Here is a 23,188-nt window from a genome sequence, read left to right as displayed (position 1 = left end):
CACACCTATAATCCCAGCACTTTGGGAGGCTGAGGCAGTCAGATCTCTTGAGCCCAGGAGGTTGAGACCAGCCTGGGCAACATGGCAAAACCCCATCTCCCCGCAAAACACAAAAATTAGCCAAGCATGGTGCCACGCATCTGTAGTCCCAGCTACTCAGTAGGCTGAGGTGGGGGGATCACCTGAGCATAGAGAGGTCAAGGCTCAGTGAGCCACAGTCGCACCACAGCACTCCAGCCTGGGTGACGGAGTGAGACCCTCTCTCAGAAAAAAAAATATATAACTGACTATCTAAATAAAAATAGTCCAATAGTCCAAGATGCTGCTCAGAGGCTTCTCCAGCTGGTAGAGCTTATAGAAGTGATGACTGAAGACCTCAGCCATCATCATCTGGGAAGGAGAAACAGAGAGGGAGCTAGTCAGTCTGCAAGGCCTCCCCAGGCCTTTCCACCTACTTTCCCCTGAATCCCACCCAGCCTCCATCAGCAGTCTCACCCTCTCTGGCAAGATACCCATGTGTTTGGACAGAGCCACACATAGATCTGAGATCTTGCCCTTCTTTGGGACCATGAATCAGTGCAGAGGGATAAACAGTAACCAGAAAAGACCAAAAGGCCGTTTGGTGAGTTAATGCCGGAAGACTTGAGGTATGACAGATAATCAAACTCTGACTGTATATCCCGCATTATGTCCCACTGTCCCCACTGCCCCAGTACCTGCTCTGGCTTGTGGTAAGTATCCACTTAAAATGGAGCATTTACAGAGTTAAAAGCTGACGAGGCCTATTCTGGGAGACAGGGGGAGATTAGATACATCTCTGCATTTCTTTTCATACAGATTCAATATTTTAAGAGCCTTTACCCTAAACATGACCTCACACTTTTTATGATAATAAAAATTCAAACTCACAGTACTGGATGATGTGGCTTCAAGAGTGGCCAGCAACCTTACAATTTTTCCAAACAGCCCCATCTCATTATAACACATAGCATCATTTCAAAACAAAATAGAAGAAAAAAAATTGATTGCTATGTCAACCTTGGCATCCATATGCCAAACTGTTTTTTGATAAGACCTAAGTATTAGGTAGAAACTTGAGAAAAAATGATTTTCTCAATTTCAAATTTTTACTATGAGAATTTTTAATCTCATGAATGTATATTTAAACAATCTGAGTATTTCCAAAATAACTTGACTGGCTTTTAAACTTTTCTTCTTAAGAGGTCAACTTATTTATTTACTAAGTACCTCCTTTCTTCTCTCAAATTGTTTCATTCAGCCTATTTGTCCCATATGTAAAAATAGATATAATGTACAATCAACTACCTGCAATGTTACTACTATATAGCTTTGAGTTTGGGAGGTACATCATTTCAGAAAATGTTAGGTCATTGCAGTAGTGAGTTAGCTTGCAGTTTGAATCATCAGGAATAACATCAGGATTGTAGCTATCAAAACATTAGTATGGTTTACCTATTAATACTTCTCATATTCAAGCCCCAAATGAGGGCAAACAACTGTGCAGACTTGGGACATGTCTCTTAATGAGAATCTTTCCAAATGCATGCTGTAGTTTCTTTTGACTTATCCTATCCCTGAACTTCTAGTTCAGTGAAATATCGGGGAATTGATTGCATTGGCTTAGAGAAGTCAGAGTTCACCATGCCTTCATTTGACTATGTTCCCGTTACACAGTTTTTTCAAACTAATTACTACCTTTTACCTGGAATAGTTCTCCATTACCATCATATGTTCCATGTCACCCTAATATTAACTTCTGATTCATACTCCTGATTAAGACTGAGACCTTTTTCAGAGTTAACTATGAGTATGCTCAATGTTAGAAATATGTTATTTTCTACTTCTGACCAAAATTCAAAATTTAATATTAGTTGTAAAATTAGCATAAGAAAGTTCACTCCTTTGAGAATAATCACTATGTGCAAAGGCCCCACAAAATCCCACATTTGCCTTCATTCATACTGGCTCTGTCTTTTTTCTTTTTCTTTTTGTTGAGATGGAGTCTCACTCTGTTGCACAGGCTGGAGTGCAGTGGCACTATCTGGGCTCACTGCAACCTCCGCCTCCCTGGTTCAAGTGATTCTCCTATCTCAGCTTCCTGAGTAGCTGGAATTACAAGTGCATGCCACCAGGATGGCTAATTTTTGTATTTTAGTAGAGATGAGGTTTCACCATGTTGGTGAGGCTGGTCTGAAATTCCTGACCTTAGGTGATCCGCCCACCTAGACCTCTCAAAGTGCTGGGATTACAGGCATGAGCCACCGCACCCAGCCTCAGTTCTATCATTTTTGACATAATCTTAGTTTGTTAAGAAACATTCCACATAAACGACTTCATCTCATACAAATATTCCATAGTTTCTTCCTACAGACAGATTCAAATTCACAAAATGCCAAGTTGCTGTGTTCTGTTGCTGATTACACAAGGAGGCAAGCACTCTTAACTTTGCAGCTCTAAAGCATTCATATTAATGCATCTTGCTACTGACAGGTCTAGCTTGGAATAGATTCTTAGGCTGAAGTAGTGATTATAGAAGACCAGATTTCTTAAAATAGGTAATGAAAAAGAAGGTTGTTATTTGCTTAGCTGAATTATTCTTTTTCATTATGAGTGCCTTATATAATTAAACAGCATGGGCTTGAAGTTACTTTACACTAAGCGGGACTCATGTTTTCTCTTTTAATTGGTTAATATGATTAATTTGAAGAAGAAATAAAAATATTAAAATCAGGCAAAATATATTTGTAACAATAATAAGAATATGTTTTGAAAGACATGAATAACCTGAACATTTTATTAAATTACAGTTTCTCATAATGAGAAACTGAACTGAAAGATGCAGATCATCTGTCTCCATTAATAGTTTGTTCCTTTTAGAGATTCCTGGGATCACACCTTAAAGCAGGGTATTAGTATTCACATTTTAAATAATATTTTTGGCTGTTGCTAATAAGCCACATTTCAAATAAATGTATCAGTTACTGAGAGTCCATGTTGCTAATAAGCCACATTTAAAATAAAGGTATCAGTTACTGAGAGTTCAACAAAAACAGATCCCTTTTTCTTTTTGACTCTATAATCACTCATGCTTCTATCCATATTTATGGACTGCCCACAGGCTCAATGTTGTCCATAAGCCTGTTTTGTTTGGTCCACATAATGTCTACAATTTTGGAGTTATTTTTCTCTTCAACAGGTAACAGGCAATCTCCAGTGTATCATGGTCCCTGACCTCCCTCAAGATTAATCCAAATCTCATTTGACTAGTTTCTGCAATATGTAAAAAATGAACAGAAGGGCTAGAGTAGCAAGTGAGAGGGTGAGGCAATCTTCATATGGTGTTTCCAAAGCTGAGAAAGGCAAGTGCCTTGATTTTAATCACAGGAGAAAAGGGAGTGAGCCACTTGACCTGAGCGGGAACTGAACAGAATGAGAATCAGTCTAGTACCTAACAATATGGATTGGTGTACTAGTGAAGTAGTAAGTGGTTGTTGGATTTAGGAATAAGTGAGTAAGGAATAGAAAGCATGAATGGAAAAATAGCATATGCAAAAGTCCTGGGGTGATAGAGAAATGCTGAGATTGGCATAACTAAAAAAATAAGAGAAGAAAAAGACTGTAGCCTGAACGCAGAGACTGCAGGGGAACCTGGTGAGAAAAAAGCTGGAGCAATGGGTAGGAGAGTGAGATGGAATAACTACAGCATAAGTAAAACTACTTCCTAAGTATTGTTAGTAATACAAATATTTACATCAACCCAGCATTTATATTTGCATTTTAAAATCCTTATGGAAAGTTTCTAAGGGTACAACAGTAGACAGAGTAGTACGTATAATGAGCCTCTGTGTATCCTTCACCCAGCTGTAACATAATTTTGCTTCATCCAGATTGATCTTCCTTTTCCCCTCATATTGTTTTGAAGAAAAACCTTAGAAATCCTATGATCTCATCTATAGGATATTTGTTTTTAAAGTAACTTCCTATTGTTGTGGAAAAAAAGTTTAAAATTAAATGTAAAGGTGGAGTGTGTTGGTTCTCACTAGAGATCTGGAAAAGCATAAGGATTTCCAAATGGGCTTTTCCTCTACAGCTCAGCACCTCTGATTCTCTCACTGGTCCAGGTAAAAGGAGGAAAGGTTCCTTTCCCTCTAGACAACACTGGCAGCAGCTTCCACTGCTACTCACCTAAGGACCTCAGACCTTTGTTTCAAACAGAGTTTTACCTGCCATGAATGGAGATGCAGTTCACGTAATGAAAGGGGAATCCTTGGGTCTTCAGCTCTGTGCCCCTTGGTTTCCTGGATTTAATTCCAAACTCTGTGCTTTTACATACGGGTAATTTTTTTACAGTTTTCTGCCTAGGATGGTCTAATCTTTTTAAAAAACAAAATTAATACAGAATAGAAACAGAAATAGTAATGAGTCAGTTTACACTTTAGAAATGTTTACTTTCCACTTAAAAAAAGACATTAGTTTTACATGGTCCTGTTTGCTCATTTAGTGGACACTTACTATACACTGGAGCTTGGTAAATATTTTAACTTAAAATCCAAAGACTGTTTTAAGAATGAACACACTGGCTGGGCACGGTGGCTTACACCTGTAATCCCAGCACTTTGGGAGGCCGAGGTGGGTGGATCACCTGAGGTCAGGAGTTCAAGACCAACCTGACCAATGTGGTGAAACCCCATCTCTACTAAAATTACAAAAATTAGCCAGGCGTGGTGGCATGCGCCTGTAGACCTAGCTACTCAGGAATGTGAGGCAGGAGAATCACTTCAACCCCTGGAGGTGGAGGTTGCAGTGAGCCGAAATCGTGCCACTGCACTCCAGCCTGGGTGGCAGAGCAAGACTCAGTCTCAAAAAAACAAAACAAAACAAAAAAAAGAATGAACAAACTAAGCCATGTAAGTGATGAAGGCTGGGTGTCACAAGAGAGCATTCAAGGTTTAAATAATATTCTGGGCCTTTCCAGAGTATGAATTGTACCTATAAAAAAAAAGATAAGCTTAGGTACCATAATTCTTATTAAGAAAAAAATATTTTCCCTCTATGAGACAAATAAAACCACATGGTATAATTAAGTACTGCAAATCACTTAAATAGGCATCAAAAGTTCTGGCATTTTTGGTTGATAAAATTTCTTCCTAAAAAAGTCTTTTACTTTGGCAAGAAAGTTTTTATTTTAATTTCATAAGTAGATTAATAGTTTCAACATACATCAAATTAAACAAGACCTTTTGAAAAATTGCATATTAATTAGAGACAGAGTAGAAGTTGTCCTAAGAAGAATTTTAAATCACAAGATAATTTTAAATTATAAAACTAACAGAGTTTTCTTGTTCTTATTTGAATACCAAAAGGGAAAAAGACCATAACATGCATTAATTAATTAATTGAAAAATATCATTTTTAAGCCATAAAATAATTCATTTTTTAGGAATTCTGCAAGAGAAATTAACTTGCAAAAAATTTCTTTGAAATATGACATCCAATATGTTAGCCACTATACTTATGTAGCTATTTGAATTTAAATTTATTAAAATTCATAAAATAAAAAACTCAAGTCCTCAGTCTCAATAGACACATGCAGCTAGTGGTTATCACACTGGGCAGTACATACACACAGTATTTTTATCATCACACAACATTCTGGTGAATAATGTTGCTTTAGAAGACACAATTAACAAAAATTTATGCTGAAAACATTATAAAATTTTCCATGGTATTCTCACGATTTTTTAAAAATAACAACACAGAATGATGACCTCTCCCTTTCTGAAGCGCTGTGTGGGGGTCCTGAGCCTGGGGCTCACGAGCCTGGGTGCCGGAAATGGTTTCGAGTGATGTTTGGTTCTTGTGCAGCCATGTCAGGGAGGTTTCAGTCTTGAGTTGCAAGCCATCTTGGTCTGGAGTCGTCTGGTGGTTATCAGTGGTATTGAGAAATGGACTCCAGTGGGGAAACCTCCTCACCACTTTCCTTCTTATAGGTGTCCCTGCTAGCTTGGGAGAATTGAAGGGAGGGTGCTTGGAGCCGAGAAGTTCATGGCCTGTGATGTGGCCCTTCTTGGAGCCTTGGAAAGTGGTCACATCTGGAAGAGACATTATCTGATGGGTCCTCTGTCCTTCCGTCCCTTACCTTGTATCATTGGCTGGAGGGGCAGGTCAGCTCTCAGCTATCAGGATGCAGCCATTGGGGGTTAGCTCCCAGGAGTCACTGCAATGACTTCCCACCCCCTTGGCTGTCTCCCGCACACCAGGAGCTCTATGGGTGGAGGAAATATCTTCCCCAGAGGTGGCCTCAGGCTTGGCCCCACCTGGGGGTCTTCAGGGCCTGGAATGGGTGTCCGAATGGGGATGACTTGGCGACTCCCCAAACCACTTTCTGGAGTCCTCTGACTCTTAGAGGGTCCAGGAGATGTTCATCCTCCCTGGGACTCTAACTTCCTAGGCCGATGGTGATAAGGGAAGGGGTTGGTTACAGCTAGTTTTTCATGGGGCTCCTGAGCCCAAGGCAGGAGCTAGAGGCTGGGGGTATTAGCTCTGGGGGAGTGCCTGTGTGCCACACCTCTTTTCTGGAGTCCTCTCAGACAAGAGACTGGTTTGCAGAGGTGGCAGATGCACTGTGGACATACCTTGTGAGCCCTCATCCCTCCCACTATTCATGGCACCCTAGGATAGGGGTGTGTGCCAGGAAGTGTCACCTCATCTGGGGAAGGTCAGGTGATGAGGGGGAGTGACAGCTGGCAGTGGCGGGTGTCAATTCCCCTTTCCTGGATGGGGAGGTGCGTGGTCTGCTGCCTGGCCAGAGAGGGGCAACGTGGGGGCAGGCCACTATCTCTCCAGCCACAGCTGGGATAGGAGACCCCCTTTCTTCTCCCCTCACTTTCCGCATCCCTTTCTTAAACACCGCACCTCATTACTTGCCCCCTTTGCCACCAGTTCCCTCCAAGTAAAAGAACAATTGCTGGAAACCCACCCCCAACCAGAGCCCAGGTCCCGCCCCCCACCCGCCAGCCCTCCCACAGCCACTCCCAGGAGCTAATCCTTTCTGCCTGTTACTCTCTCCTAGAATTTTGTAGCCACCTTGGCTAATGGGATGAGCTTCCAACCGCCTCTTGAAAAAGTAAACCCCCTTTTGTGAGACCCCCTCCCCACCCCGACCTCCACATCAACATATCTCATCATACATCTGACCCTTTCTCGGGGTCTATCCAGCCCTCTTGCTTCAAACCAGTTTACCCCAGGCCCCCAGACACTTAGGACCAACCCCTCCAGTTTCACGGCCCCAGCTGGCCACCCCCAGTATCGCGGCTACTTGCCTAACTCCACCTCCAGCCCCCCTTTGCCCTTCCCTGTGTCTGCTTTCCTTCCCCTCCGCTCCCCAGCTGTGGGCTGAGCTGAAGACGGGGGCAGAGAGACTGGAGAGATGGTAGGCGTGGCTGAGGTATTGGGGTGCTCCCCTGGATGGTGCTCTGGGGGGTCCTGGAAGTGAAAAATTGAATTATTAGGTTTTGGGGTTCCTGGGGGCAAGATGGCAGGTAGGGGCTATAGGGTTGTCATACAATTTTGGGGCGTTCTGTACTACACTTCAGGGAAAAGTAGGGACCTGGAGTTTTAAGAGGCTATGGGGAGCCCCCAGATCTGACCCATGCTCCCATCGGCCCCCTCCCCGGTTTCCTGTGGCCAGGCGGAAAGCAGCGAGCCCAATGCTGAGGACAGGACGTCCAAAGATTACTACTTAGACTCCTATGCCCATTTCGGCATCCACGAGGTGAATGTGGACAGTTCCCCAGGCCGGTGAACCTTAAGGGGGTTAAATGTTGGGGAGGGGTGGGTGGAATCTAATTTCCCACGCATGCGCACTGCGTCCCCCGGCAGCAGGCCGCCCCTGTGCCCCTCTGCTGCGCACCAACCAGGGTCGCCTCGCCAAGCCTTTGCCTAGGAGACCTAGGTTAGTCTCAAGCTCTGCAGGGGCCCCTTGCTGAAGGCTGGGGTGGGAGTGCGCATGCTTGCCTGAGGCCTTAGCCGGAGGTCAGGCAGGGCCCGCTGGTATCTGCCGCCCTCTAGAGACCGGTAGTGCAACTGCGCCCCGGCCTCTCCCGGCCTGACAGCTTCTGGACCCTTGTGACTGAAAACACTGAGATCCCAGAATGCAGCTGGGGTGGCGTACTAAGGAATTTTCTTCTTCCCCTGAGGCCACTTTCATAAAATTGTGGCAAAATATACATAAATTACCATTTTTTATTTTTAGAGACAGGGTCTTCTTCTGTCTCCCAGGCCGGAGTGCAGTGGTGCAGTCACCAGTCACCGCAGCATCGACCTCCCAGGCTCAGGTGATCTTCCCACCTCAGCCTCCGGAGTAGCTGGGATTACAAGCGCACACCACCACGCCCGGTTAATTTTCTTATTTTTTGTAGAGGTAGAGTCTTGCTTTGTTGCCCAGGCTGGTCTTAAGCTCCTGGGCTCAAGCTATCCTCTCGCCTTGGCCTCCTGAAGTGCTGGGATTACAGGCGTAAGCCACCGCCCCCGACCTGAGGACTTTTAAAAGCCAGGGTTTGCTGGTTCTTAGGTAGCAGTGGTAGCATCTGGCTTAGATGAGAGTTTCGTCCATCTAGTCTGCTTTTACAAATAGGGAAACTGAGGTGCACGGAAGGAAATGAGAGGGCCTAAAGCTGTCCCTGGCCCTCTGAGCTGTCAGGATACCCTGTTCTCCAGCTGAGGATGTAGGGCCCCTCACGACGTCTTTGTACCGCTCTTCCCCCACGAGATGCTGAAGGACGAGGTTCGCAACCTCACATAGCAACTCCATGTTTCACAACTGGCACCTCTTCAAGGACAAGGTGGTGCTGGACGTGGGCTCAGGCACGGGCATCCTCTGCACGTTCGCTGCCGAGGCCAGAGGCCAAAGGGTCATTGGGGTGAGTCTCCTGGGTGGCCGAAGGGGCCCGAGCCTGGGGGACAGAGCGGGGGCCCATTGGGGCCCAGGGATTGGATGGAGGGGGATGGGGGCTGAGGATGGGACTGGAGTGGGGGGGGTCTGACCCTCCCTTCTTCCTGGGCCCTCAGATCTAGTGTTCCGGTATCTCTGATTATGCAGTGACGATCGTCAAAGCCAACAAGTTAGACCATGGTGAGCCCAGAAAGAGGATGGGTTTGTGGGAGTGGAGTGGGCAAATGCCCTGCTTCCCCAGGGCCCCCCCAAAGAGTTGTGGGGTCTACAGATGGGCCACAGATTCGGCGGCTCCTCTCCCATGGTCTTTTGGGCTGCCAGCTGCCTGAGAATCTGAGTGTCAAAGCCCTAAGCTTAGCACCTCAGTCTTAAAGTTAGGGCAAGAACCACTCTCTAGTTTCTTGAATGAGTAACAGAGTCCCATGGTTGGTGGCTAAGGGCCCACAATGAGAAGTCTCCCCTGTGATTCCCAGCTGCCCTCCTCTAGTTTAACCAACACTAACTTCCAGAAAAGTCTGCACCTACAAACACATATATGAGTAAATGCGTTTACATTTACGCACATAATTTTCATGCCAGTAGCATTTTGTACCAGGCTCTTGCCCTTGGCTTCTTTCATCTGTGTATTGTGTAGTTTGACACTTTCCAGGATGTTGAGGCATTGCACTCTTTGCCACTACCACCATCACAGGTACATCCCCCAGCTTTTTAAACCAGTCTTCTGTTGATGGGCAGTTAAGCTGCTCTGAGATTTTCTTTCTTTTCCTTTTTTTTTTTTTGAGACAGAGTCTGGCTCTGTTGCTCAGGCTGGAGTGCAGTGAGTGGTGCAATGATGGCTCACTGCAATTTCTGCCTCCCGTGCTCAGGTCATCCTCCCACCTCAGCCTCCCGAGTACCTGGGGCTACAAGTATGTGCCACCATACCTGGCCTTTTTTTTTTTTTTTTTTTTTGTAGAGGCAAGGTTTTGCCATGTGGCCCAGGCTGGTCTTGAACTTCTGGGCTCAAGCAGCCATCCTCCCACCTTGGCCTTCCAAAGTGCTGGGATTACAGGCATGAGCCACTGCTCCCAGCCTGCTCTGAGATTTTCATCCCCTGCACATAATGTCATTTCATACACAAACTAATATATTTGTGAGGTCAATTTATAAAAGCAGATTGCTTGTGCAAAAGGTTAGCTAGTGGCCAGGGCAACTGGCCATGCCCACTCCCTCACCTTTATGCTGCTTAGGGTCCACCATGTCCACTAGGAGCTCCTTGATGGCCACATCTTTGATGCAAGACATGTCAAAGCCATACAAGTTCTCCCGCCCTGGGGAAGCAGGCAGGGAGGGTTGAAATCAAAGAGAGACCATCCCCTGGACCTGGTGCAGGACTTTGGAGGCCAGAGTGTTGGCCTGAGGTCTCAGAGCCTGACCTGTCATCCAGGGGTGGTGCTAGAGGCACAGAAAAGCCACTTTGTCCTTTAAATATCTTCGTGAGCTCTGCCTTGTGACATCCATGCTTCGCACTTGGCGCCAGGCTCCAGGAACAGTGGTGAGTAAGGCAGGCTGGCCCTGCCCCGGGGGCACATCCTCTGGAAGACACACTGAAGCAGGCAGCTCAAGGCCTGCAGCATGTGCACTAGAAGGCAGGACTCCAGGGTGACGAGCCAGTGCACACACAGACAAACTACCACAAAAGAGGATGGGGACAGGCTGGACTCAGAGATGTGCCTGTGGTCCCAACTACTTGGGAGGCTGAGGCAGGAGGATCGCTTGAGCCTGGGAGTTCAAGGCTACAGTGAGCTGTGATCCCACCACTACACTACAGCTTGGGCAACAGTGTTTGTTTGTTTGTTTGTTTTTTCTCTGGTTTTTCTTCTGAGACCCTGTTTTTTTTTTTTTTAAATATGGTGATAGCGAGTATTTATTGAGCTGGAGCTAGGGGGGTGGGGTTTTGTATGGGGGGACAGAGGAAGTTGTTGAGTGGCACAGGAGAGGAGGCTGGAAGGGCAGGCACCCCACCCAAGCCACCCTCCTGAGAGCATGGGGAGCTGGCGCAGGGTTTCAGGTCGGCATTTGGGTCAACATTTGAGATCAGGACATTGGTGGACTTGTCAAGAAGGGGTCAGGAAGAGGACAAAGCAAGGCCCCTGCATTTGAGTGAAGTTTGGCCAGGTAGGGAGCAGGGCGGGAGTGGGCGCTGGACAGAGTTAGGGTGGAGCTCCCAGGTTTGGGTGTGAGAAAGAAGGGAACAAGGAATACAGGCTTGAACCTGGGGCAGTTTGTTGGGAGCCAGATAGGCAGGATGAGAAATGAGTGAGGAGCCGAAGCCAGGCACCAGTGAGTGAGGACCAGCAGGAAGGGGACAGCAAGGTCATGGGCCCTCCAGGAGCTGGCGAGGGTCAGGAGGAGGAAATGAAGTGGGGTGGAGACATATCCGGAGCTTTCCCTCTCCTGTCCTGCAGGAGGTGGACATCTACACTGTCAAGGTGGGAGACTGGACCTTCACCCCCTGCTTCTGCCTGCAGGTGAAGCAGAATGACTATGTGCATGCCCTGGTGGCTTACTTCAACATCCAGTTATAGAACTGATAATAGGTGAGCTTTCTTGGGGGTCACGTCCTCCACCAGAGATTTCAATAGAATGATCCCATTTAGCCCCCACTGCAAGTTCATGGGGCTCTGTTATTATCCTTGTCTTGTGGGGGTGGAAAGTCTCCATCGTGCAGTGTTGAAATCAGAATTTGTACACGAAGCCATAGCCCTGAATCATTCATATCCAAGGACCCTCTTCCCCTTCTCTGATTCTGTGCCCTCACTCTTCACTCTCTCTGGGTCTCTATCTAACCCCCATCCTGTGCCCTGACCCTCCTGGGTCTCTGTCTTTCCTCCTCCTTCTAGGACTCTGTCCTCCCTCATTCCTGTGCCCCTCTGTCTGGATCTCTGTCCCCTTCTCTGGGTGTCTGTTGCCCTCTGCTGTCTGGTCCTTGCCATCCCATCTCTGATCTCACTGGGGTGATGCAGATGTTGCTGTGTGGCAGGGACACCTCTCCTCCTCACAAGGCTCTGCCACTTTTCCCTTCCAAGGGCATCCTGGCCATTTCACATGTAGACTTGAACTTGCCCTTGGACTGAGATCTTCCTCAGAAACTGCTACAAGATTGTACCTCATGTCCCTGCCCTCTTTGTGTGCTTTGCCAAGCCTTATTCTACCCAGGGCTGTGAGATGGTGATTGTCCTTCCAGTTTTTGTCAAAAATAAATTACTTAAAAAAATTTATATTAAAAACATTACAAAGTATTCAATTGTCTGTTCTTTCACTTGAGAACTAAAGTTCTAAGTAAAGAAGATTTGGTTCAGAGATCTCTGTGGTTTACAAATTGAGGAAGGGTATTTATTTGGAGCACCTACAAGAGCTTGTTACCTGGACATGTAACATATTTGAGGATATCTGTAAATATGATTCCAGCAACTTGCATTTTTTTCTCCTATTGTGGAATCTGGTTATTCCAGCTAATCATGTGTTGACGGTCATGGAGTCTTTCCAGCGAGTTCCAGAGAAAGGTACAGTCTAAACTTCACCTGTGTCTAGGAACACCACCCTCTTCTTGCTTCTCTACTCCCATTGCTCCTTTCAAGTCTTTTTGGTTGGTTTCTCATCTAGGTATAGACAGTCGTTTGTCACACACCCACCTCCAACTTTTTTTTTGAGACAGTGTCTTGCTCTGTTGCCTAGAAATACGGTGGCGCTACCATGACTCACTACAGCCTTGACCTCCTGGGCTCAAGTGATCCTCCCACATCAGCCTCTTTAGTAGCTAGGAATAAAGGCATGCACCACTACACCTAGCTAATTAAAAAATATATATAGAAATGGGGTCTTGTAATCTTTGTTTTCCCAAAGGTTACTGAACTGCTGCCTAAGCCTGTGTACCTTGATTTTAAAAAGGCCTCTGCTTAAGACTTATAGAGGTTTAGTGGCATCTACTGTCATCCTGTGTCTTAAAATACCTTGAGTTTGGCATAAAAAATGATGAGAGGAGATTAAATTTTTTAATTTAAAAGAACAACACTAATTTGGAAGCATGAGAAGTGGAATGCCTTTCCTTTTTTTTTCTGTCATTGGGTTCTATTCATATCAAGTGGACATAAATTGAAAGTAAATGAGCTGATAAACAACTAGATTCAAATTAGAAGCAACTTTGTTGCTTGGGGCTCTGTACAGATCTGTCAAACAGAGGCAGCCCACTAAGGCTGCACTATATACCACCCCACCATCTGAAGCCATCCTTGCAAAATATTTAATTTAAAAATTCTCATTTTACGATGGTTTGATATTTTTAAAAGCATACCTTTAGAAAACTATGTATCCCTCAGACATAAAATCTACCTACTAAAGTTTGATAAAACATGAAAACTAAATCCATAAACCAGAACAAAGGAATGAGCATTTCAAAATGCTTTTGAAGAGTGTTGGTAGTTTGATAACATGACAGCTTAAAAGCAAGATCCTTTTTTCTCTTTTTTTAATTGCAAAATTCACTGATATAAATTGTCAAATTTTTAATATTTTAAAGAAGTGAGCTACTAATCATTTGAACATACTGCTATCAATGGCATAGTAGCCATTTTCATGAAGTTGAACATATACTAATAAGCAGAAGTTAGCTCTATTATAGTCCCCAAAGTCTGTATTGAAAATAAGGTTTGCTAAAGAAATCTTTGTTCTAATGAAAACACTCTATACAACTTTACTAAAAAGCAACAACGATATTAACCTAACTTGTGACCTATCTTTTCTATAAAACTGTCCAACACAAGCATTAATTGCCCTTTTTGAGCTATACGGCCTTTCCTACAGTAATAGTAGTTTAAATACATTAAAATATTTAAACTATCTTTAAGAAACATGTACATTTTATTCAGCCTATCAACAGAATAAAGCCCGTTTCTTAGGATCTCTGAGCTCCTTTTGAAGTGCTATAATTTCCATCAACACTTAGGGTACAAATTATTGTACCCTATTAATGCTAATTGTGGATTAGGAAATATATCGGAAATAATAAAAATTAAAATAATATAATATTAATAAAATACATGAAGCCTCCAATATAAAACAAAAAGATACATACACAAAGAAACCCATTTTTCATTAATTAATGCTTCAATTAAATAAATCTTTCAAGGTAACTAATGAAAGGTTTTACTTGATTTCATGTAACTTGATATAGAGAAGTTAAAATGGATCTTGAAAGACATTTTGATGATGGCAAATTAGAAACATATTAATCAAACACAATCAGAAACTTTAATCGCCCCACATCCTCCCCATTCACTGTAACAAATACTTAGCATAGTAGCAAATCACAGCATAATCCTTGGGAAATGTTTTACAATTTAATTTTGAAAATACATGATACAGCAACATGTCAAGTCTAATGTTAATACAAAATACTCTTTTCAGTAGCCCAATATTTTAAAAGTATAATATTTTATATTAATTATGTTAAATTTATTGTTGACAATATATACAAAGCTAGCACATGCTTTTTTAAAGACAATAAAAATTTAACTGTGTGTAGAATCTTGCTATAGAGGTAGCTATTAAATGACACAGGACAGAATCCTAAAATTACTATAACATTTTACCCCATATGCAATAAACAGAAACACTGTGGTGTTCCAAGGCTGAATCAGTTGGCTCCCAGAGCTGAGTAGCAATAAGAAAGCATGTTTTATTATGGATGTCATGGAGACCGTGTTAAAACTCAAGAGTCATAGGCAGTCAGCAGCAATGGGTCAATAATGTGCCCAGAGACACTGTGTAGATAATCAACAAGGCCCAAGGTTTTCTCAGCACCGCACACAGCCCAACCGCAAATTAATACAGCCAGGGAAGGACACTGTCCAGCTCCACTTCCCGCAGTACACTATGGCTGCTCTAGGGAAAAGACCCCCAAAATGAAAATAAAGCAAACTGGTTGTGCAACTGGCAACCAACTAACCTTTTAACGGAATCACAAATTCATCCTTCAAAGAGCCTTCCAAAAAAAATCCAAACACTATTCAGTGTAAATTCTGCCTAAAAATGAAACCACAGGAAGGTTTCATTTTAAAAGTGCTGCATAAGGCCAGGCACGGTGGCACAGGCCTGTAATCCCAGCACTTTGGGAGACCAAGGCGGGTGGATCACCTGAGGTCAGAAGACTGAGACCAGCCTGACTAACATGGTGAAACCCCGTCTCTACTAAATACCAAAAATTAGCCGGATGTGGTGGTGGGTGCCTATAATCCCAGCTACTTGGGCGGCTGAGGCAGGAGAATCGCTTGAACCTGTGAGGCAGAGGTTTCGGTGATCCAAGATCTCACCACTGCACTCCAATCTGGGCAACAAGAGCGAAACTCCGTCTCAAAAAAAAAAAAATATATGTATATATATATATATATATATATATATATATATACACACATATGAAAAGGACAAACATGGTCTTATGAAGTATTTCAGTTTTTTAAATTAATTTATTTATTTTTATTATTTTATTTTATTTTTGAGACGGAGTTTCTCTCTTGCCCAGGCTGGAGTGCAGTGGAGCGAATTCCACTCACTGCAACCTCTGCCTCCCAGGTTCAAGCGATTCTCCTGCCTCAGCCTCTAGAGTAGCTGAAATTACAGGGCATGTGCCACCACGCCTGGCTAATTTTGTATTTTTAGTAGAGATGGGGTTTCTCCATGTTGGTCAGGCTGCTCTCGAACTCCTGACCTCAGGTGATGCTCCCGCCTCAGCCTCCCAAAGTGCTGAGATTACAGGCATGAGCCACTGTGCCAGTACTCATTTTTTATAGTCTTAAAGTTTAACCAAAATTTTTGTGAGTGAAATATTCTAGTTTGGGAGATTTTACTGTTAACCTTGGGGTATAGTATTGCTAGTGATCAGAGATTATTCTTACATTTATAATTAAAAGAGTAAATGAGTGTCGGGTGCGGTGGCTCACACCTGTAATCCCAGCGCTTTGGGAGGCCAAGCCTAGAGGATCACGAGGTCAGGAGTTCAAGACCAGTGTGGCCAACATAGTGAAACCCCATCTCTACTAAAACTACAAAAATTAGCCAGGTATGGTGGCACGCGCCTATAATCCCAGCTACTCAGGAGGCTGAGGCAGGAGATTCGCTTGAACCCAGCAGGCAGAGGTGGTGGTGAGCCGAGATGGTGCCAGTGCACTCCAGCCTGGGCAACAGAGCAAGACTCTATCTCAAAAAAGAAAAAATAAAAATAAAACAGTAAATTAGAATTCAAAAACTACTACATTTTAGAAAGTGTGAATTACATTTGAATGACTTTGTTTCCAAAAAGGGAACATAACACTTAAATGTATTCTGTAGGTTCTGAGGACATTTTGTCAACAGTTTTTGTATATGACACCTTGATAAATATATGATGCTAATATTTTACATGTTTCAGTAAAAATGTATGAGTAGGAATATGTTGATGTATTCTTTCTCAAGAAAAAGGTAATTCATCACATCCGTCATTTTGTTAATCATTAGGTATTATTTCTAAGTTACTATGTAAAGCCATCTTTCTTGAAACATGAAGAAAAGGTGCTGGAAGAAAAAAGGATAGTGAAAAATTTTAAGGTCTATTTCTTCATTTTTACAACTCAGGTTTTTTCTTTTCAAGTAGATAAAATAGTATCTTTAAGCATTAAAATGTGCCCTAGCTCAAGATTGAGATAACTGTAAACATTCCTCTAACGTGTCAAGGGAAGAGTTGCAATATGTTCCTATTGTTATAATATCAAAAGAATAGGAAAAAAGAAAAAACTACAATTGTGTAAAATGGCATGTAACTGAATTTAAGAAACACATCACTGCCCTTTTATAACATTTTAATTGTATTTTAAAGAAATGTTCTCTATTCATTCTAGTGATTAGGCCATTTGTTTTTCTTTTATTTACTGACAATTATTTATAGGTATTGAGGAAAACAGTTCTATATTGTTTAGTAAGATGCTACCATAAGAATACTCCAAAATTATCATTATTCTGGGGACATGTTTTTTGACTAATAAGAATACGAATTAAAAAATAATTCCTTTGTTGATGGTTATTATTTTTTACTATTAGAAAACTGACAGGGATGGCCGGGCATGGTGGCTCACACCTGTAACCCCAGCACTTCGGGATGTTAAAGCGAGCAGATCACCTGAGGTTAGGAGTTCGAGACTAGCCTGGCCAATATGGTGAAACTCTGTCTTTAGTAAAAATACAAAAAAATTAGCCAGGCATGGTAGCAGGCGCCTGTAATCCCAACTACTTGGGAGGCTAAAGCAGGAGAATCGCTTGAACCCGGGAGTTCCGGAGGTTTGAGTAAGCCGAGATCGCCGCCACTGCACTCAATCTGGGTGATAGAGCGAGACTCAGTCTCAATATAAAATAAAATAAAATAAAATAATAAAATAAAATAAAATAAAATAAAATAAAATAATAAAATAAAATAAAATAAAAAAGTTTGGCTACTTGAAATTTTAAAATTTACATTTGGCTCACATTTTATTTCAGAGGATTGCCTCTGTTTTAAAAATCTCAGGCTGCCTGCTCAAAGGACCAGAAGCTAGGGAGTTCATAAAATCTGAAATTGTTAAATAATCGTTACTATATTCTTTTCATTTGCGAATAGCCATATAATATGTTATTTATAAATGCACATCACCTTGTACACAAGGTTAAATGCAAATACACTCCCGGTTGGTCCTAGCTCAGCTCAGGGAGGAAGCCCTGCCTGAAAAGGTTGCAGCCCAGGCTGTCACTCTTTCTTCATTCAGCCCAGTGTCTGGTCAAGTCTTCTGTCACTCAGGGACTGAAGGGGCGGGCCTTACGCGTTATCCAGTCAGAGACTCTAAACTAGGAACAGTCCAGTAAGACACGCAGCTGGAAAGCACAGGACGGCTTCCGGGATTTGTCGGGTCGTTTGTCTCTTCCTGTAGCCAGAGCTCCTGGTCTCGTCTTCACTGCTCTGTGTCCTCCGCTTCTGGAGACCCAGTCTGTGTGGCCCTGTGACCTGCAAGTATTGGGAGATCCACAGCTAAGACGCCAGGACCCACTAGGAAACCTAGAAATGGTGAGAGTGCCGGGTCCGACATCTCCAGAGAGGGGGAAGGGGCTGGTTGAAAGCTGTCGGAAGTGGCTGTAGCGGGACTCAGGCCTTCCAGCAGTCAGCTCCAAAATCTGAGGCGCCGAGTTCACCTTGGTGCAGCTCGGCCCTCAGTCCCCTTCAGCCGTAAGATGGCGGCTGGGCGGACAGGCGGGACCCCGGGCGTCCTGTCTCTTACCTGCGTAGTGACTGTGCCCGGCCTGGAGCCCTCTCTGGGCAGCTCTGCACCCACCGCGCCACATCTCTCCCCGATTGTGCAGGGACCACGGGAGGGTAGTCAGGGGAGAATCCTGACTCGGGGTGCGGGGTTCATGAAGCGGAAGAGCTTTCGTTCCCTCTTTTCTCTTATGAAAAGTTTATGGCAGTCACCGCAAACATATTAAATAATTTATTCAAACAGTGGTTCAAAAATTGTAGAGCACCCAGCTATGGTTTGTAGTTTGTGGTCTATGGTAGAGGGTTTAAGAGAAGACTTTTATAAGGTGCATGATGAAAAAAACCCACATTCATTAATCGGTTAGGTACAGTTAGGTAGTTGGTTTGTTTGAGTTGGAGTCTCGCTCTGTCGTCCAGGCTGGAGTGCAGTGGCGCGATCTCGGTTCACTGCAAGCTCTACTCACGGGTTCACGCCATTTTTCTGCCTCAGCCTCCAGAGTAACTGGGACTATAGGCACCCGCCACCGCGCCCGGCTAATTTTTTGTATTTTTAGTAGAGAGAGAGTTTCACCATGTTAGCCAGGATGGTCTCGATCTCCTGACCTCGTGATCCGCCCGCCTCGGCCTCCCAAAATGCTGGGATTACAGGCCTGAGCCACCGCGCCCGGCCGCAGTTAGGTAGTTTCTTAATTTCCACTCTGAGCATACTAATTGCCTGGTTATGCAATCACAGATTACTTGGCAGCTTATAGTTGGTTAGGTCTGAATTTTGTTTCCACCAATATAGTAATTTACAGAAAAAAAAAAAATGTTCCAGTTAGATTTTTTTTAAGTCAAAATCCAAAAACTAGAGCCACATCAGTCTCATTGCCTGCCACTTAGCTATTTTCACACTCCACAGGGGAATGATTTTCCCTGCGTTTTTCACATGCGTCCCAAGCAACCTCTCAAGTTAACCCCCAACCACCCTGCATTCCTTCTTCCTAACTCTGGCTTGCAGTAAAATACTAAATTTCCTCTTCTTTTTGACATTCCCAAATGCCAATTTCACCTCCCTAATTCACATTATCAACTATTTGTCCCTTAGTGTACATTTTAGATATCGTATTTTAATTAATCATTTTTTAAAAATTAAGATGGAGTCTCAGTTTGTCACCCAGGCTGGAGTGCAGTGGCGGGATCTCTGCTCACTGCAGCCTTTGCCTTCCGCGTTCAAGCGATTCTCGTGCCTCAGCTCTTGAGTAGCTGGGATTACAGGCGCGTGCCACCACGCCTGGCTAATTTTTGTAGTTTTAGTAGAACCGTGGTTTCACTTTGTTAGCCAGGCTGGTCTCGAACTCATGACCTCAAGTGATCTGCCCACCTTGGCCTCCCAGAGTGCTGTGATTACAGGTTTGAGCTACTGCACACGGCCATGAATTAATCATTTTTTGACAAAGCATTGGATGGGGCTTTTACAAAGATGTGTTTGAAAAATATTTCCCCTGAGAAGAAAGTGAAGTATAATCCCCTGACACTGTATTGTTAAAAAAAACAAAACAAACAAACAAACAAAAAAAACTTTGTCTCTCTTTTATCTTCTCTATGTACAGAGGTCTTATCAGAATGTTTTTGGGTCAAGGTTTCCCTTGGGAAACTTTTGGGATTATTTGTTTTCAGCCACCCTTGAGTTTTTCCTGGTCTTGGGTTTCAGTATTGTTTGGGGATAAACCAAGATACCCACCACGGTTATGTCTGCTAGAGTGTCTAGTAAATATCAGCTCCTGGGTTATATTCTCTCATAGGAAAACCTGAGGTATGGCGTGTAGCCTCTCAAGGAAGCAGGTGCATGCCCTAGGGCTGACAGGAATCTCCTAGTGTACTTAGTTTTTTGAAAAGCTAACCTCTTGAGACATTAAAACTGTCTTTACCCAACCCAGCTTCCATTTCTTGGAGACACATTGCTGGTCAGCCAATCAGATGCTGGTATTGAGGGAAAAACATAGAAATAATTTCTGCCCCCTGGATTTTTTTAAGGAGACAGAAGAATAGTGAAATAAATATAGTTAAAGAAAAATATGAACAATTTGTGAAAGAAAAATATGGCATCCCAAAAGTCAAAAACAACCTGACCCGAGTGAGATGGTGCAAGAACTTGGAAATAAAACGCATCTGAGGCACTCACTGGGGCATACATAGTGCAGTGTCTCCTGAGAGGGTGGTTATTGAGCACTTAATTGAGCATGATGGGGTGGGAGAATCTCTCAAGTGATTGAATGGCCTTACTTGACACATGAGTTAGGCACATTTGTTTTTTAATCAGCGCTGCCACTCTCTAGGCTTATCATGTGTAAAAGATTTGTTCACTTATTTGGACCTCAGTTTTTAATTTAAGTTGCATTGTATTAGTAGGGCTTGAAAGGTAAAAAAATATATATATATTTGCAAATGGCATAAAAGAGATGGGTTTCAGAAAAAAATTAATATCTAATCATATATTCCATTTGTTGAAAATTCTCATTTACCTTTTTCTTTCCCAACGTTGAGTTTTGAAATTTTCTCAGGTGTGTCTTTTATGGCTTGGTGATTTCAAACAGAATTTTAAGGCTTAGCTTTTAGAATGCTAGCTATGAAGGAAAAGAACAGGAAAAAATCTTCCATTTTGGCTGTAGAAAATGAATACATTTCCACAAGAAAATGTGGTAGATAACTGAGTTACATAGATTCATGAAAACATTAGTTCCTCTTCTTTCAGGGTATGTTTGTGACAGCGACAATCTCTGTTCTATATCTCTTTATCTTGATTTCTGAGTTTCATGCTAAATTTTATTAGATGAAACTTGGTACCTCCTAGAAGTGTTCCCATGTGACTAATTGTTTACTACATGATTTTTAATTGAAATAATTCAATAATAAATTTATTGTTTGAAAGGAATAGACACTTTTGATTTTCTTATTGAGGTATGAAATGTAGACACCTTAAAATTTCCTTCCCTTGTATGAATACTGTGTTTGAGTAATTTCGTTGGATTTTACAGTTTCAAAAGCCAGGTGAATAACTCTGAGATGCAAATTAAAGCTTGAGCCCATTTACTCTAAGCTAAGGCTAATATTGAGCCTGCAAAAAGATTTTATGAAATGCCCAATTAGTTCTTTCTGGGGAGCCTCCTGTGCAGGTGTGAGATGGTATCTCATTGTGGTTTTGATTTGCATTTCTCTGATGGCCAGTGATGATGAGCATTTTTCCATGTGTTTTTTTGGCTGCATAAATGTCTTCTTCTGAGAAGTGTCTGTTCATATCCTTCACCCACTTTTTGATGGCTTTGTTTGTTTTTTTCTTGTAAATTTGTTTGAGTTCATTGTAGATTCTGGATATTAGCCCTTTGTCAGATGAGTAGGTTGCAAAAATTTTCTCCCATTCTGTAGATTGCCTGTTCACTCTGATGGTAGTTTCTTTTGCTGTGCAGAAGCTCTTTAGTTTAATTACATCCCATTTGTCAATTTTGGCTTTTATTGCCATTGCTTTTGGTGGTTTAGACATGAAGTCCTTGCCCATGCCTATGTCCTGAATGGTATTGCCTAGGTTTTCTTCTAGGGTTTTTATGTTTTTAGATCTAACATGTAAGTCTTTAATCCATGTTGAATTAATTTTTGTATAAGGTGTAAGGAAGGGATCCAGTTTCAGCTTTCTACATATGGCTAGCCAGTTTTCCCAGCACCAATTATTAAATAGGGAATCCTTTCCCCATTTCTTGTTTTTGTCAGGTTTGTCAAAGATCAGATAGTTGTAGATATGTGGCATTATTTCTGAGGGCTCTGTTCTGTTCCATTGATCTATATCTCTGTTTAGGTACCAGTACCATGCTGTTTTGCTTACTGTAGCCTTGTAGTATAGTTTGAAGTCAGGTAGAGTGATGCCTCCAGCTTTGTTCTTTTGGCTTAGGATTGATTTTGGCAATGTGGGCTCTTTTTGGTTCCATATGAACTTTAAAGTAGTTTTTTCCAGTTCTGTGAAGAAAGCCGTTGGTAGCTTTATGGGGATGGCATTATATCTATAAATTACCTTGGGCAATATGGCCATTTTCACAATATTGATTCTTCCTTCCCATGAGCATGGAATGTTCTTCCATTTGTTTGTATCCTCTTTTATGTCACTGAGCAGTGGTTTGTAATTCTCCTTGAAGAGGTCCTTCACATCCCTTGTAAGTTGGATTCCTAGGTATTTTATTCTCTCTGAAGCAGTTGTGAATGGGAGATCACTCATGATTTGGCTCTCTGTCTGTTATTGGTGTATAAGAATGCTTGTGATTTTTGCACATTGATTTTGTATCCTGAGACTTTGCTGAAGTTGCTTATCAGCTTAAGGAGATTTTGGGCTGAGACAATGGGGTTTTCTAGATATACAATCATATCATCTGCAAACAGGGACAATTTGACTTCCTCTTTTCCTAATTGAATGCCCTTTATTTCCTTCTCCTGCCTGATTGCCCTGGCCAGAACTTCCAACACTATGTTGAATAGGAGTGGTGAGAGAGGGCATCCCTGTCTTGTGCCAGTTTTCAAAGGGAATGCTTCCAGTTTTTGTCCATTCAGTATGATATTGGCTGTGGGTTTGTCACAGATAGCTCTTATTATTTTGAGATACATCCCATCAATACCTAATTTATTGAGAGTTTTTAGCATGAAGGGTTGTTGAATTTTGTCAAGGCCTTTTCTGCATCTGTTGAGATAATCATATGGTTTTTGTCATTGTTTCTGTTTATATGCTGGGTTATGTTTATTGATTTGCATATGTTGAACCAGCCTTGCATCCCAGGGATGAAGCCCACTTGATCATGGTGGGTAAGCTTTTTGATGTGCTGCTGGATTTGGTTTGCCAGTATTTTATTGAGGATTTTTGCATTGGTGTTCATCAGGGATATTGGTCTAAAATTATCTTTTTT

The 23,188-nt window shown here is 42.7% G+C and overlaps 2 pseudogenes; both read left to right on the top strand.

Moving 5' to 3' along the window:
- The first annotated feature begins 568 nt into the window (after positions 1-568).
- Positions 569-11,541, top strand: LOC115931709 (protein arginine N-methyltransferase 1-like; annotated as a pseudogene).
- Positions 11,542-17,879: 6,338 nt separating this feature from the next.
- Positions 17,880-23,188, top strand: part of LOC129527827 (zinc finger protein 85-like) — a 41,214-nt pseudogene continuing 35,905 nt past the window's right edge.

The sequence above is a fragment of the Gorilla gorilla genome, chromosome 18 (genome assembly GCF_029281585.2).
Source record: "Gorilla gorilla gorilla isolate KB3781 chromosome 18, NHGRI_mGorGor1-v2.1_pri, whole genome shotgun sequence".
Lineage (NCBI taxonomy): Eukaryota > Metazoa > Chordata > Mammalia > Primates > Hominidae > Gorilla > Gorilla gorilla.
The sequence above is the reverse complement of the archived record's forward strand: the minus strand, read 5'-3'. Positions and strand labels throughout refer to the sequence as shown.